This window comes from Macaca mulatta, chromosome 11 (assembly GCF_049350105.2).
Source record: "Macaca mulatta isolate MMU2019108-1 chromosome 11, T2T-MMU8v2.0, whole genome shotgun sequence".
NCBI classification, from domain to species: Eukaryota; Metazoa; Chordata; class Mammalia; order Primates; family Cercopithecidae; genus Macaca; species Macaca mulatta.
Genome location: NC_133416.1, coordinates 75,540,402 through 75,555,595, shown reverse-complemented (window position 1 = coordinate 75,555,595; position 15,194 = coordinate 75,540,402). Strand labels below are relative to the sequence as shown.

General features: G+C 43.5%; 1 protein-coding gene across 4 annotated transcripts in view; it reads left to right on the top strand.

Moving 5' to 3' along the window:
- LOC144332952 (uncharacterized) overlaps nucleotides 1–15,194 on the top strand; it is a 73,169-nt gene that overhangs the window by 22,265 nt on the left and 35,710 nt on the right. The window lies entirely within an intron of this gene.

The window sequence follows — 15,194 nt, the reverse complement described above, 5'->3', positions numbered from 1 at the left end:
AGGCATAAACAGGACATGTAGGAAGATTTATTCTCTCATGTACGCATCTAACACTTAGTAATACTTGTGCAGTGTCTATAAACCTCAGGGGGGACAATAGAAACCGCTGGATAGCAATGCTTTCTATAAATGCCCATGAGTGAAATTAAACTGGAAGATGTTAAATGGAAAGCTCCGTGGGACTGAGGCATGTTTTTGTTGGAGATGGCTAGAGTGAATGGTAGGACACTATTATAATCCAACAAATTATTATTAATTTTAATCCTAACGTCAGAGAGGTGGGGTGGAGCAAAGGATAACCATATGCTACCTTTTCTTTGGCAGGCTTTCATTTGGTCTCTTTTCAAATCAGAAGACTCAGAAAACTTGGATCCACTTCTGGCTTTGATCCTTCTGGGCAGTGTGATTTAGAGTCAGTCATAACTTTTCTCTGTGTTATCTTTCTGTTTAGGAAGGGACTACTAATGGCACCAATTTCACAAGGTTATATGAATAAGGTATGTGAAAAGACTTTGTAGATTGGGGTGATGTCTGCAAATGGTAGTTGGGACTATTCTTAGGCTGATGTTCAGGCAGGGTGTTGGAGAGAGAGTGGGAGGGAAGAACGGAATGAACAACCATCCTTAAGCCGCCCCCAGGCCTCCCCTGACTGAAACCCTGGTTTATCCCATGAAAGCAAGGTTAATAATACTATCCAATAAAGCAGGAACACTTAGAAATTAGTCTGGAACAAGATGGAATTTGCCAAGGAGGGTTGGTCCTGACATCACATGCTTTAAACCTGTGGCTGGCAGCCAGTTGGTTGCTCTATCATTACCTGCTCTGGAGAGGGCGAGTCTAAATCGGAATGCTCTTTCCTTGGTTCAGGCTGTTTCTGCTGAGTCCCATCGTGTTGATTATAGTTCTTCTTCTCTGTAACTGGCTGTTTCATTCTTGACTCACCTCCAGACTCATAAATAGCCCACAGAAAACACAGAGGCTTTAAAAGTTGCCTATCTTTTAACCTTGTGCCCTAATATGTTTTGTAGAATTGTCGAGACATACAGTATTTTTCCTGCCTTTCCAATACCCAGTCAGGAGCAAAAACCATGATAAACTCCCTTCGCATCTTTTGTAGGAGAGATAGACAAACGCCGGAGAGTTTCTCTGCAATTGTGTGGCCTTGGGTGGTTTCTTCAACTACAGAAAGAGAGGTAATAATAACTAACGTGGAGGCTGTTGTGAGCATGAGGAATAATTTAAGGAAGAACACCTGGTACATGGCAAATGTCCCATAAACATAATTGTCATTGTTATTAATAATAATGTGAAAAGCATTCAGAACAAAACATTTGAAATGAATCCTGGAAAGATTAATTTATGCTTAATAGTTGAGAGACTATCTCTCAATCTTTTCTATGTGGTGATTTAGAAGAAAGTGCCTGCTCTAGCTGGAGAGAGAAATGTCACACACAGACATTTAAATAATGCAATGGATGGAGGACATTTCAATATATTGAAAAATGATTAAAGAAAGTAACCCAAGACGGACCGAGTGTACCTACAGTGATTTTGTTGTTGTTGTTTGGTTTTTCAGTTGAGCAGATGCTCTGGGTGCCACTCCATCATATATTGGAAAGAGCATTACTTTATGGTAAATCATGACCACGGTGTGTGACAATGAAGTTGCATCTGAAGCAGCCAGCACCCTATACGCTAGTTGGCTTTTAGACCAGGAGACTGTGAATGTGTAGTCAGGACCTCTTTAGGGCTGGCTAAATATATACTACCTACTATCACTCACTGGAGCTGCAGACCCTAGTCTTAGAGTTTCACTTCTTAAAGACCTTCATCCTTATTAAAATGGTAATATCCTTGCTGTCATCAATCACTGACACATTGGTATGAGTGAGTTTGAGTCTGGTTTGAAGAGTAGGTTTACTGGAGGGGGAGACTAACAGGGAAACTGGGAGGGAACCCACAGCTACTCTGCAGAGAAGGAGAGAGGGAGGTGCAGAGGAGAGAGGGAGGTGCAGAGGGGAGGGTGGCCATACTAAGACTGTCCTGGCTAGAGAGGAGGATTGGGCCATTTTGCATTTTTTTTTTTTTTTTTTTTTTTTTTGAGACAGAGTTTTACTCTGTCCACTAGGCTAAAGTGCAGTGGCATAATCTTGGCTCACTGCAACCTACATCTCCCCGATGCAAGTGATTCTTGTGCCTCAGCCTCCTGAGTAGCTGGGATTATAGGTGTGTGCCACCACGCCTGGCTAATTTTTGTATTTTTAGTAGAGACGGGGTCTTACCATATTGCCCAGGCTGGTCTTGAACTCCTGACCTTAATCCACCTACTTCAGCCTCCCAAAGTGCTGGGATTACAGGTGTGAGCCACCGAGCCTGGGTATTTTACATTCTTAAAGTAGCTTTATCGTCCATGCCTCTTCTCCTCTATGCTAGCACTGGTTACACTTACAGAGATGGAGCACGATTTTCTTCCTTATTCTTCTCTTTGTTCTAGGAACCAGAAAGTACAGGTGTCAATCTTACTAGCAAGGAAAGAAGGCCTCAGCAATAGCGAGAAACCGAACTTATTCGTGAGGCCTTGCATTTTGATGTAAATTGTTTCCAGGGATTTAAAAATATTCAATAAAACACAAAAAAAGTAATGAAAAATTTTTAATAGCCTGAGGTGAGTATAGTGTAGTTCTTCTGGTGGAAAAATTATGTAATGTTAAATCATCTTTCTTCATGAAGATATATGTATTCATATATGAAACTGAGGTTTCATAGGTTATTGTGAATGGTTCAAAGAGCTATGGATAGGCTGGGCATGGTGGCTCACGCCTATAATCCCAGCACTTTGGGAGGCCGAGGCGGGGGGATCACCTGAGGTCAGGAGTTTGTGACCAGACTGGACAACGTGGTGAAACTCTGTCTCTACTAAAAATACAAAAATTAGCCGGGCATGGTGGTGCACACATTTGTAATCCCAGCTACTGGAGAAACTGAGGCAGGAGAATCACTTGAACCAGGGAGTGGGAGGTTGCAGTGAGCCGAGATCACTCCAGTGCACTCCAGTGTGTGTGACAGAGTGAAGCCTCATCTCAAAACAAAACAAAACAAAACAAAGCAAAAAAGAGCTATGGATAGAGTGATGGGAAAACTGAAAGTAGATTTACTGTGAATTTTTGTTAATCGCCATCTATAATTATTTTTATATTTGTGTACTTATTTATTGTCAGTTTTCCCCCCTAGAATGGAAACCCAGTGAGAGCAAGGACCATTTCTCTGTTCTCCACCATGTCTCCCACCACCTAGCACAGCGGTTGGCATATGTTTGAGGAATGACAAATTTGTGATCCGGTTTTATCCACTGGATCAAAATTACCTTTTTCCTAAATTTACTTTAATATAAGCACTAAAATGAGATACCTGAAGATTGTTTAAAACATAAAAACTCAATCCTGACAATGAAATTATTTATGATAATCATGAATGTATCCTCTGCTAGACCCAGATTAGTATGACTGTATATTTTCAACATCTGTCATTTTAAAATAAATTATTCAACATTATTAGATTTCTTATAAATGACATCAATCAATTAGCACTGCAAGGCTGAGTCTTGAGAGTTTTTTTTTTTTTTTTTTTTTTTTTTTTTAGAGGCTGGGTTGGTAAATGTCTTAACTCTTCATATTCCCTAGAAAGGATGAAAGCAATCTGGGTTCCCAGCAGGCTCCCTCCCGCCCATCCCTATTGAAGATTTAATTAATGTGCCCATTATTTTGGGCTGCCCATTCCAACACTGCTGGACATAGGTAAAGGTAAGAGTTTGAACCAGGAGAATGGGACTGAAGCCCCTGCTTCCCACCACTGGGAGAGTTACAACTGGCACTTCCCATCGTTTAGTGGCAGTGAATCAAAGACTCTTGTGCTGACGGCTAAAGACTCACTTTTATATAAAGGCCCTGCCGGGCCTTTACATATTGAAATGAATCATTGTCGCCTGTGTCAATTTTGCTCTTCATTTGCTTGATGTATTTCATCACATTTGGAGGTATTAAGAATCACTGTTTGAGCTATTGTATTTATTGTCACACAGTTATACTTCGGGCTTTCCGCAAACCTGTAGAAAATATTCTGCTTTAAGATATTAATGGGCTATTAGCATCCTGCATTGTCAAGGCATTTAGTTCTAAGACACCTCTTAAAGTTTAATAAGACAAAAGATTTGCTTTTTCTTAAATCTCTAGATTAGGGTGACCGGCTTGTCCTGGTTTGCCAAGTACTTTCCTGGTTTTAAAGCTGAAAGTCCCACATTCCTGGTGTCCTTCCAGGCCTGGATAAATGGAGGTTAGTCACCCTATCCCTACTTGTGTTGTTGGGAGACCTTATCAGGATTTCTTGAAACCAGAGCATACAATTGATCTGAGTCCAGCTTTACAAGTTAAAGAATAATAAATCTCCACCATGGCAAAGAAACTGAAGTCAATAAGTAGTAAAAGTATACTAAGGAAGAATAAGTAAAAGTATACTAAGGAAAAAACCCTCAAGACTCAGCCTTGCAGAGTTCTTTGAAGTACTGCTCTTTGGAACCAGCCTGGGATTCAGACATTTGTGCCTTGCTGCTTTTCAATCCAAGGAATGCAGGGTCAAGTTATCAGAAGCATTTGAAGTTGTTTAGAGAATTGTGAAGAATTTCACTGGGCTAAACAAATTATACATCTCGGGATTGATTGCAGAGGGGCATAGGATGATAGTGTCTGCATCAAAGATAGCAGCGATGCCTTTGATAGAATGAATCACTGCTACTAAATCATCTTAAATGAGAACCAGCTTTTCCCTCCAAACCAATCGGATTGATCTGTGCATTGAAAAATGTTTCTGTCACTCCTTTTGCTGCGTTGGAGACAAGAATGCTGCAAGAAGTGCCAGAAGTCGTGCTTGCTGGGATTGAGAATATCGTATTTATGGTCTGAGCGCATTATCATTTGACCACTCCTCTATCGTGCATGCTAATTCCTTGAAAATTACTAAAGGACCCTCTGAACTTCTCAGTCTGCTTTTCCAGTCCTTTTTTTTGTTGTTGTTGTTATTGTGTTCCATGTTCTTTTATGTGATGGTCATTGGGGTGTGGCCACAAGAAGCCACACAGCAGAGGCTCAGGAAAACAAAGCTTATTATCCCCACAGGGTCTGGAAACAGGAGGCATCTTTACTGGGGTTTTCATGGGAAAGGTATGGCAGAGTAAACTGGTTAGAACTGGCTATTTTGAATAATTCCTGTAAGCTTTGGGCTATAGGAGTGGTCTTTAGTTGCCTGGTATGTGACCCTGGGATGATTAAGGCAGAGGAATATTGCCTCCTGGTAGAGGAGGTATGGCTCTGGACTGGTTGGTTTGCATATCAAAGGCATTCTCCATGAGCCCTCTGCTATTTCTAAGAACTGGCTAACCCAAAAGGGGCAGTCTCTTCTCAGCTAGATTTTTAAGATGTTAAAACATCATAACAGGTCAGGCACGGTGGCTCATGCCTGTAATCCCAGCACTTTAGGAGGCCAAGGTGAGCAGATCCCATGAGGTCAGGAGTTCCAGACCAGCCTGGTCAGCATGGTGAAACCCCATCTCTACTAAAAATACAAAAATTAGCTGGGTGTGGTGTCGAGTGCCTGTAATCCCAGCTACCTGGGAGGCTGAGGCAGGAGAATGGCTTGAACCCAGGAGGCAGAGGTTGCAGTGAGCCTAGATCGTGCCACTGCGCCCCAGCCTGGGCGACAGAGCAAGACTCTGTCTCAAATAGATAAAATAAATAAATAAATAAATAAATAAATAAATAAATAAATAAAACATCATAACATATAGAAAAAAATTACAAATACAAATTGACACTTCGCTGATTCCCAGAGAGTGAAGGCAGCATGGCATAGCAGAAAGAGTGAGGTCTGAAGTCAAATCGTATGGGTTTAAATCTTGGCTTTGCCTGATATGAACCGTAAAGTGTAGGCAAGTCTGTTGATTTCTTTGGGTCTCAGTTTATCATCTACAAAATAGGCTTAACAATTCTTGTCATGATTGCTGGGAGGACTAGATGGGATGATATATGTGAAAGTTCTTAGTAGGTACAGAAATTATATTAAAAAAGAAACAAATCCACATGCTATGATGCAGTGTGGACTATCTTCGGTCACCTACCGAAGATGTCAAAGGTGGTCTTAAACTGCTTTGGTTTGGTAAATGTTGGAGTAGACTAGAAGTCAGAGAGTATGGGATCTACACTTATCTGCTCTCAGGCTTTGGTTTACAATGAGTTCAAGTGTGGGGATTGTGTCAAATGATTCCTGGAATCCCTTACATTTGTAAAATTCTATGAATTTGTGAAGTCTGCAAAATGTGAATCTGAGTTGTATGTAGAGCAACTATTAGACCATTTATCACATTATATATATAAAAATATATATATAAAAATATAATTTTTTTTTTTTTTTTGAGACGGAGTCTTGCTCTGTCGCCCAGGCTGCAGTGCAGTGGTGCCATCTCGGCTCACTGCAACCTCCATCTCCTGGCTTCAAGCCATTCTCCTGCCTTAGCCTCCTGAGTAGCTGGGATTACAGGTGCCTGCCACCATGCCCGGCTAATTTTGGTATTTTTAGTAAAGATGGGGTTTCACCATGTTGGTCAGATTGGTCTTGAACTCCTGACCTCAAGCAATCCACCCACCTTGGCCTCCTAAAGTGCTAGGATTACAGGCGTGAGCCACCGCGCCCAGCCCTATCACATTATATTTTACAGAAGCCATCATCCCACACCTTTGAGCCTAGCCCCAGAAAGAGCGGTCCCCTGCATACCATTCAACATGGCCTTGGGCATCCTTTCCCCACTCCCCAGCCACAGCTGTTTGGGCTAGGGTTGGAAACCTGTCCACGGTAGGCCCCTTGGAGTCTCTTGCTGGACACTTGGGATTAGAATGGAGAGAGTCAAGTTAACAGACATAGCTGGACCTGGACGGTCGCCAGTACTTGTTGGAGGCTGAGGGCACCATCCAATGTAAGCCATGGTGGATGGTGTAATAGGAGAGCAAAGGAAGGCAATCTGGGAATGGGCTGGATGGGGAGGGAGAAGAGGTGGGGGAAAGAGAGAAATGTAAAATGAGGGAAGCAGAGGAAGAGATAACATGGCAATGAAGAAAGTAACATCTTTGGTCATTTTCTGTTCCAATCACCCACAACAGGCCTGTTGGTTCTCTTTTACCTTCTGTTTTCTTTTACCTAAGTATATTTTAGTGGCTTTTCTATTCTTGATCTCCAACCATGCCCTAAGACATACAGTAACACAGACTGAGGATTCTCTGATGGCAGGGCTTTGTCTCATTCCTTTTTGCAACAAGCACAAAGTAGATGCTCAATGAATTTATACTGAAATGACATGAAAATCATATGTTTGTGTATGAAGTGTCACTACTGATGGCATTTATATGAAAAATGTTAATTAAAATAGGTAATTATGTTTCAACAGGCATTTCCCTGGATCTTCTCATTTGGTCTACAAGTATTTCAAGTATTTTCTTTTCTTTACTTTTTTTTTTTTTTTTTCCCCCAGAGATAGAGTCTTGCTCTGTCATACAGGCTGGAATGCAGTGGCATGATCATAGCTCAGGCTGGAATGTAGTGACACGATCATAGGTCACGCATGGTTGCCTCAACCTTCTGGGATCAAGTGATCCTCCCACTTCAGCCTCTCCAGTAGCTGGGACTACAGGCTTGTGCCACTATGCCCAGCTAATTTTTCAAAAATTTTTTGTAGATATGGCGGGGGGTTCTCTCTATGTTGCCCAGGCTAGTCTTGAACGCCTGGCCTCAAGGGATTCTCCTGCCTCAGCCTCCCAAAGTGCTGGGTTTACGAGTGTGAACCACCACATCTGGCCCACAAGCATTTTTGAGTGCTGTCTTCACTGTGTTGTTGGGACCCACACAGGCTCTAGCTCACTGTAGGGTTTATTTTAAAATGTCTGTTGAACGGAATGGCTCAGGATTGCTTTACATACTGTAGAGATATAAAAAGAAACATAATTTATGGTTGCTCTACATAAGCAGTATCCAGTATAGTTGGGAAGATACATGGAAAAAAAAAAATCAAACATAGTGATTTGCAGTGGATTTCAAATAGCTGGAAGAATGGAGATTCAGTGAGGTCTCATGTATTTAGAGAAGTTTTGTAGAAAATCAGGAAGTTGAGTTACACCTTGAGAGCTGGGTGGGATTTGGCATGGTAGAGATAGGTAGAAGACAAAATGCTTAGCAAAAGCTTGGGGGACAGTAATGAGAATTTTGTTGTAAACACAACTTACAATTTAATGATTCACATGAAGAAACCTGAGACACTGTGTCCAAGTACGGGAGCCAATGGAGTGCCACGGCAAGGGTGCTGACGATGGTGATAGACTTTCTGGATTCAAATCCCAGCTCCTCCCTCCCCCCTACCCCCCCCACAACTGGCTTTGTGGTGTTGGGCAATTTACTTAACCTTTCTGTGCCTCAGTTTCCTCATCTGTAAAGTTGGGGATAATAACAGTACCCACTTCATAGGGATGTTGTACAATTGGAGGGGAAGCTGTTTGTAAAGTTATTAGATTAGTGTCTGGCACTTGGTAAGGATTTGATCAATGTCAACTAATTGTTTTTGTAATGGAACTCTGGTGCTATGCTGATTGAAAGAACTATCCAGTTAATTTTGAACTGGATATAGAATAGCAGATCTCTTGGTCATTAAGTAAGCCAGTTACTGTCTGAATTGGTGCTGGAGTACTGGTAGGAACTGGTTTATGGTCAGAAGAACATCGAGTGTGTAGAACTCAGTGGAAGGCTTTGAGAGCCAGGGAGAGGAATTTGGACTTGGGAATGATGGGCAGGGCACAGTCATATTTCCTGAGCAGGGGAGTGATGTGATGAAGGTGACCACAGGAGAACCGGGGCGGGGGCAGTCCATGAATACCAGTGAGGGAGTGAGGAGGTTAATGAAATAATTCAGGGGTGAGGTGATGAAGGCCAGGGACAGGACCGTCGCTGTGAGAGGGAAATGCGGTGGGAAATTGGAGAGACTTCAAAGGGAAGGTGTCCACTTCTCACCTCCTCTACTGCTGCCACCCTGATCCAGGCGACTGTCACTTCCTGTGTGGATTACTGCAATGTTCCCCTAATCCCTCTGCCTCTGGCCTTGCCCTGAGGTCTAATCTTTTCACAGGTACCCCTTTGCAGTCTGGCAGCTCTCCTACTGCCCTCTGAGGACAAGCTGAACGCCTCGCTTGGATCTACGAGGCCCTCGTGGGAATCCCGCTTCCACTGGCTTCATTCCCTACTAGGCATCCACCTCACTCCACAAAGCTGCCATCCCTGACTTCCTGCAACACATCAGGCCTTCCTCAGGGAACTTGCCTGTGCCTGTTCTTAAACATCTGCCTAGGCTGAGTGTGGCTGCTCACGCCTGTAATCCCAGCACTTTGGGAGGCCCAGGCAGGTGGATCACTTGAGGCCAGGAATTCAAGACCAGCCTGGCAAACATGGCGAAACCCTGTCTCTGTTAAGAATACAAAAATGAACCAAGTGTGGTGGCACATGCCTATAGACCCAGCCACTTGGGAGGCTGAGGCACGAGAATTGTTTGAACCCAGGAGGGAGAGGTTTCAATGAGCAGAGATCGTGCCATTGCACTCCAGCCTGGGTGATGGAGTGAGACTCTGTCTCTAAATAAATAAATAAATAAATAAATATCTGCCTAGATAAATCCTTTACCTCTTTTCTTGTTTAAGTGTTTGCTTGAATGTCATCTTATTGGTGACAACTTCCTTAGCCGCCCTTTTAAAACAGCAGCCCTTCTTACCTTGGCACTCCCTGTTCCCCTTACCCTGTCTGGCTTTGTCTTTGTAGCCCTTATCACTACCTGACCTGGGAGCTCTTTATTTGTTTATTGTCAGATTTCTGCAGTGGGATGTGGGTTCTATGAGGACAGGTATTTTTGACTGTCTTGCTTATGGATGTATCCCCAGGAACTAGAACAGTGCCTGGCATACAGTGGGTGCTCCATAAGTGTGTTGAATGAATGCATGCATAAGATGCAGTCAGATTTGTTGTGTTAGGCACAGTGCCCAGGGGCCCTTCAGAAGCCGCCTTATTTATGCTTCCAGTGACGCTGGTCAAGGAATGTATTGTTCTTCTTGTTTTACACATGACAGCGCTGAGGCAGAGACCAGAGGGGAGCAGGGGCACAGAGTTGGTAAGTGATGCAGTCAGGATTTGTGTCCAGTTCCTTTGACCTTGGTGTCACCATTCTGCATGGCTAAGATGAGACGGGGAGGGAGGAGTCAACAGGATGCTGGGGCTTCCAGGTTCTGGAAGATGGAAACGCGTCAGAAGCACTGACAGAAATGCAAATGCTGGGAAGAAGGCCAGAGCTTCAGAAAAAGAAGTAGCTGAGGGAGGAAATGTTGGATCAAGTAAATATTCAGGAAGAAAATCCTGCTTTTAAGGAGAATGACTAAATAATATATTGTCCAAGACCCTTGTGAGAGTGAAAGTGGGCACTATTTTTTTTTTTTTTTTGAGGCAAGGTCTTGCTTTGTCGCCCAGGCTGGAGTGCAGTGGCATAATCTTAGTTCACTGCAACTTCTGCCTCCCGGGTTCAAGCGATCCCCTTGCCTCAGCCTCCTGAGTAGATGAGATCACAGGCATGTGGCATCACGCCCGGCTATTTTTCGTATTTTTAGTAGAGATGGGGTTTCACCATGTTGGTCAGGCTGGTCTCGAACTCCTGACCTCAGGTGATCCACTTGCCTTGGCCTCCCAAAGTGCTGGGATTACAGGTGTGAGCCACCATGCCCGGCTGCACTATTAATAATAAGGTGCAGCAACAGGCATACATGGAGGTTGGCCCAGCAAAGGGGGACGAGCGGTGCCTTTGGACTTAAGTGATTGGAACATCCACGAGAGTTATGGCTAGAGATTTGGGTATCTCCCTTCTGGAGATACACAGGGAAGCCACAAGGTTGGGGTTCTCATCATCAGGGAGAAGGAAGAAGAGAACATGAATACCAGTTTTGAGACCCTATCTAAGTGGGAGGAGAAGAAGGAGCCCATAGAAGACAGAACTGGAAGGGAGAAGAGGCATAGAGGTCAGGAGGAGAGGGGACAGGAAGGAGGGGGAGCGGGGGAGGCCACATTTTTCATGCAATTTAAAAGTAGGTCAATGGGAAGCTGGTAACAAAAACAAGATTAGAGAATCACTTCTTTTTTGATTTTGTAACAAAATCTTCATATGTTTCTATACAGTGCTAAAAGGCATTTAATTAAAGCAGCTTTGAATTCATTTTGACTTGAGAACATTTTTTCTGTGACTCCCCTATAAACCTTGAGACTCTTTGGGATGCTTTCTTTTCTTTTCTTTTTTTTTTTTTTTGAGACAGAGCCCTTGCTTGGTCACCTAGGTTGGAGTGCAGTGGCGCGATCTTGACTCACTGCAACCTCCACTTCCTGGGTCCAAGCGATTCTCCTGCCTCAGCCTTCCAAGAAGCTAGGACACAGGTGTGCGCCACCATGCCTGGCTAAATTTTGTATTTTCAATAGAGACGGGGTTTTGCTATGTTGACCACGCTTGTCTAGAACTCCTGGCCTCAAGTAATCCACGCGCCTCAGCCTCCCAAATTCTGGGATTACAGGTGTGAGCTACCACTCCCGGCCTGGGGTGCTTTTAAAGGCTGGATCAGGAATCGGGTTTTGGTGTCCCAGCCTGAAGTTTAAAAAAATTTTTTTTTATTTTAAGAAATATTATTTGTTTCTGGGTAATTTATTTTTATTTTTTTTTTTTCCTTTAAGTCTGGGTTACATATGCAGAATGTGCAGGTTTGTTACATAGGTATACATGTGCCATGGTGGTTTGCTGCACCGATCAACCCGTCATCTAGGTTTTAAGCCCTGCATGCATTAGGTATTTGTTCTAATGCTGTCACTTCCCTGGCCCCCCACCTCCCGACAGGCCCCGGTGTGTGATGTTCCCCTCCCCATGTCCATGTGTTCTCACTGTTCAGCTCCCACTTGTGAGTAAGAATATGCCGTGTTTGGTTTTCTGTTCCTGAGTTAGTTTGCTGAGAGTGATCAGCCTGAAGTTTTTTCCTGTACCTTCGCATGGCCCAAGGCAATAAGAGGTCCTGCATTCAGAGTGGCGTTGACACAGATCAAATGTGGGCCCCAGGTGGAAGATACAGAAGCAAAGAGGATAATTCTGTGATTTCTTTGGGGTCAGAAAGTTTAAAAATTGAGTTTCTGAGCCAGCATGAGTAATAGTGTCTAAACTCTGGTTTTCCATGGTAAAGCAGAAATTTTAACATTTCATGAACAATTCAAGCAGGTATTTTCCTACCTTGGCTTCTTCCTTCAATGGAGGGAGGGAGATGGGGTGGGGGAAGCAAGCAAGCCAACAGAACCCTAGTTCAAAACATAATTGAAATGACAGCATTAACAACAATGCTGGTGTCTTGCAGTAATGTGGTTCACCAACTCTGATGGTCTGTCTCATAATTGGGAAGAAGAGAGAGCTAGGTTGCTGAGCACAACATTTTTGTCTATCCAGACATGATAGTCCATTTGGCTCTAGCCAGAAGGTGCCTTTTCCAGGTAGTGACGATGTGCGCTTAGCGCATGGCTTAGTGTTCTCAGTTTATTAGACAGTAAATTCTCAGGACTGAGGCCCTGGAAACAGAATCACTCTCTCACATTCTCTGAATGCGAGTATGAGTAATTGTGTTGGGTAGCAGCGTCCGGCAGAGGACAAGCAGCAGGCCTTTCCCGCAGTCTCTTTTTATCACAGCAGAAGTGTTACTGGGCAGAAATCACTGTGGCACACAACCCCTGGGCACCAAAGGGAATAAAATCTCACAGGAATTCAAAGAGAACAAAGTTATTAACATTGAACCAAAGCCTGCTGGCGTACATCGCAGAAATCGAACGGATATAGAGGGCTCCTGAGAGGACAAAATGTGTAACTCTAGGCTACCCTGCACCAGATGCTAATATCAGTACCTAAATACTGGTTTTCACAGAAGCGGTTTGTCTGTAGCTGGTGTTCATGCCACATTGGACGAGTGTGTGTCAAGGCTGACCTTGAGCAGAATGAGGAAGCAGGAATTTGTTTTGGCACACCACACCTCTCTGCCCTTCTCAACTCCACCCTAAAGACTGAGCCCTCTTCAACAGTCCCATGCAAGGGTTTGTATTCAAAATGAGAATTTATTGGCGGTATAAGGTATGGCACCGACGATGCTCAATACGCTCCTCCTTTCTCCTTTGATCACCTCCCTCCTTCCTCCTCTCCTCTTTTCCCATCTGTTTTATTTCCGTGGCTTTTCTTTTCCCTTCTCCCTTCTTTTTGACTGTTGTTCTTTTCTTTTCCAGAAATATGAAACAGGGAGAGAGAAAAAGGACGGGAGGGGGTAGGTAGGGTGGGGCTGGGGAAGACAGAGAGAGGAGTCAGTGAGGGAGGGTTATCTGTAGATTTTCAATCTGTAAGTGTTTGTTGGGGTTTCTTTGTACTGTTGGTGTTTATTTTCACCTCATAGGGTTGTTGGGAGGATTAAATGTGGAGTGTTTAGCTCAGGGCCTGGCATGCAGTAAGGTCTCAGTAAACACTATTTATTACTATTGAAAAGTTTACCCTTGGAATAAACATCTTCAGATCTAGGCCATCTATTTGGGGAATGGGGGATTTCTTCTCTCCTCTTAAAAAGTTCCTTTTTCTCAAGTTCTTGTTTTATTTTTATCTATTGTTATTATTATTTTTAGCGGCAGGGTCTCACTCTGTTGCCTAGGCTGGAATGTGGTGGCGTGATCAAAGCTCACCACACCCTCAAACTCCTGGGCACAAGCAACCCATCTGTCTCAGCCTCTCCAGTAGCTGGGATCATGGGTGCATGCCACCATGCCCAGCAAATTAAAAAACTTTTTTTTTTTAAAGAAATGGGGTCTTGCTATGTTGGCCAGACTGGTCTTGAACTCCTGGCCTCAAGCAACCCTCCAGCCTCAGCCTCCCAAAGTACTGGGATTACAGGTGTAAGCCACAGCACCTGGCCCCTTTTTCTGAAATTCTTTTAGGATAATTACATATATACATGCACATAGTCATATGCACATGAATGTACATACATACACACAGACATTTTCTTTCTGTTTTACAGAGGGGGCTTGATGCAGAAAATAAAGCCAAGGCTTCAACTTTGGTCTAGTAAAGTAGCTTTCAAAAAATTTTAACCTCCACAACTGCCGCCTATACATACTTCTACATAAGACAACACACGAATTTTCAATAAACAGTACTTATCTTCACTGCTGGCACTATTGTGTTCCACTCTGTTCCCTTCTGTTTCATTTAAAAAATGCTGGCCAGGTGTGTGGTGGCTCACGCCTGTAATCCCAGCACTTCGGGAGGCTGAGGCGGGCAGATCACAAGGTCAGGAGTTCAAGACCAGCCTGACCAACATGGTAAAACCCCTGCTCTACTAAAAATACAAAAATTAGCCGGGCATGGTGGTGTGTGCCTGTAATGCCAGCTACTCAGGAGGCCGAGGGAGGAGAACCACTTGAACTTGGGAGGCGGAGGTTGCAGTGAGCCGAGATTGTACCACTGCACTCCAGCCTGAGCAACAGAGTGAGACTCCGTCTCAAAAAAAAAAAAAAAAAAAAAAAAAGCTGATTGTCACATACTAAATTAATTGCATGACCCACAATGGGTTTGTCATTGGCAGTTAGAAAAGTCATGGTCTAGTAGTTCTGTAGGACTTTGCTGGATGCCACTACCAATGTCCTAACCCTGGACCTACTGTCCCACCCTGACTCTCCAGATTTGTCATATTCTCAATTTTTTCAGTTTTTCCTTTTTTGTCTTCTAAGTTAAGAAATGGTAAATCAGAAATGCCTCATCTATCTTTTCTTACCCTTCCATACCCCCATTTTTCCTTTCCGTCCCACGCGTCCTCCATTCCCTATCAGAAATGATCATTTTAACTGCTACTTCCTGAATAATAGTAATAATGACAATGCTAACAACAGTCATAATAACAATGGCAGCTAACACTCATTTCACATCTTCTTTGTGCCAAGCACCTATCCAAAGTGCTTTATAATTTTTTTTTTTTTTTTGAGACAGAGTTTCGCTCTTGTTGCCCAGGCTGGAGTGCAGTGGT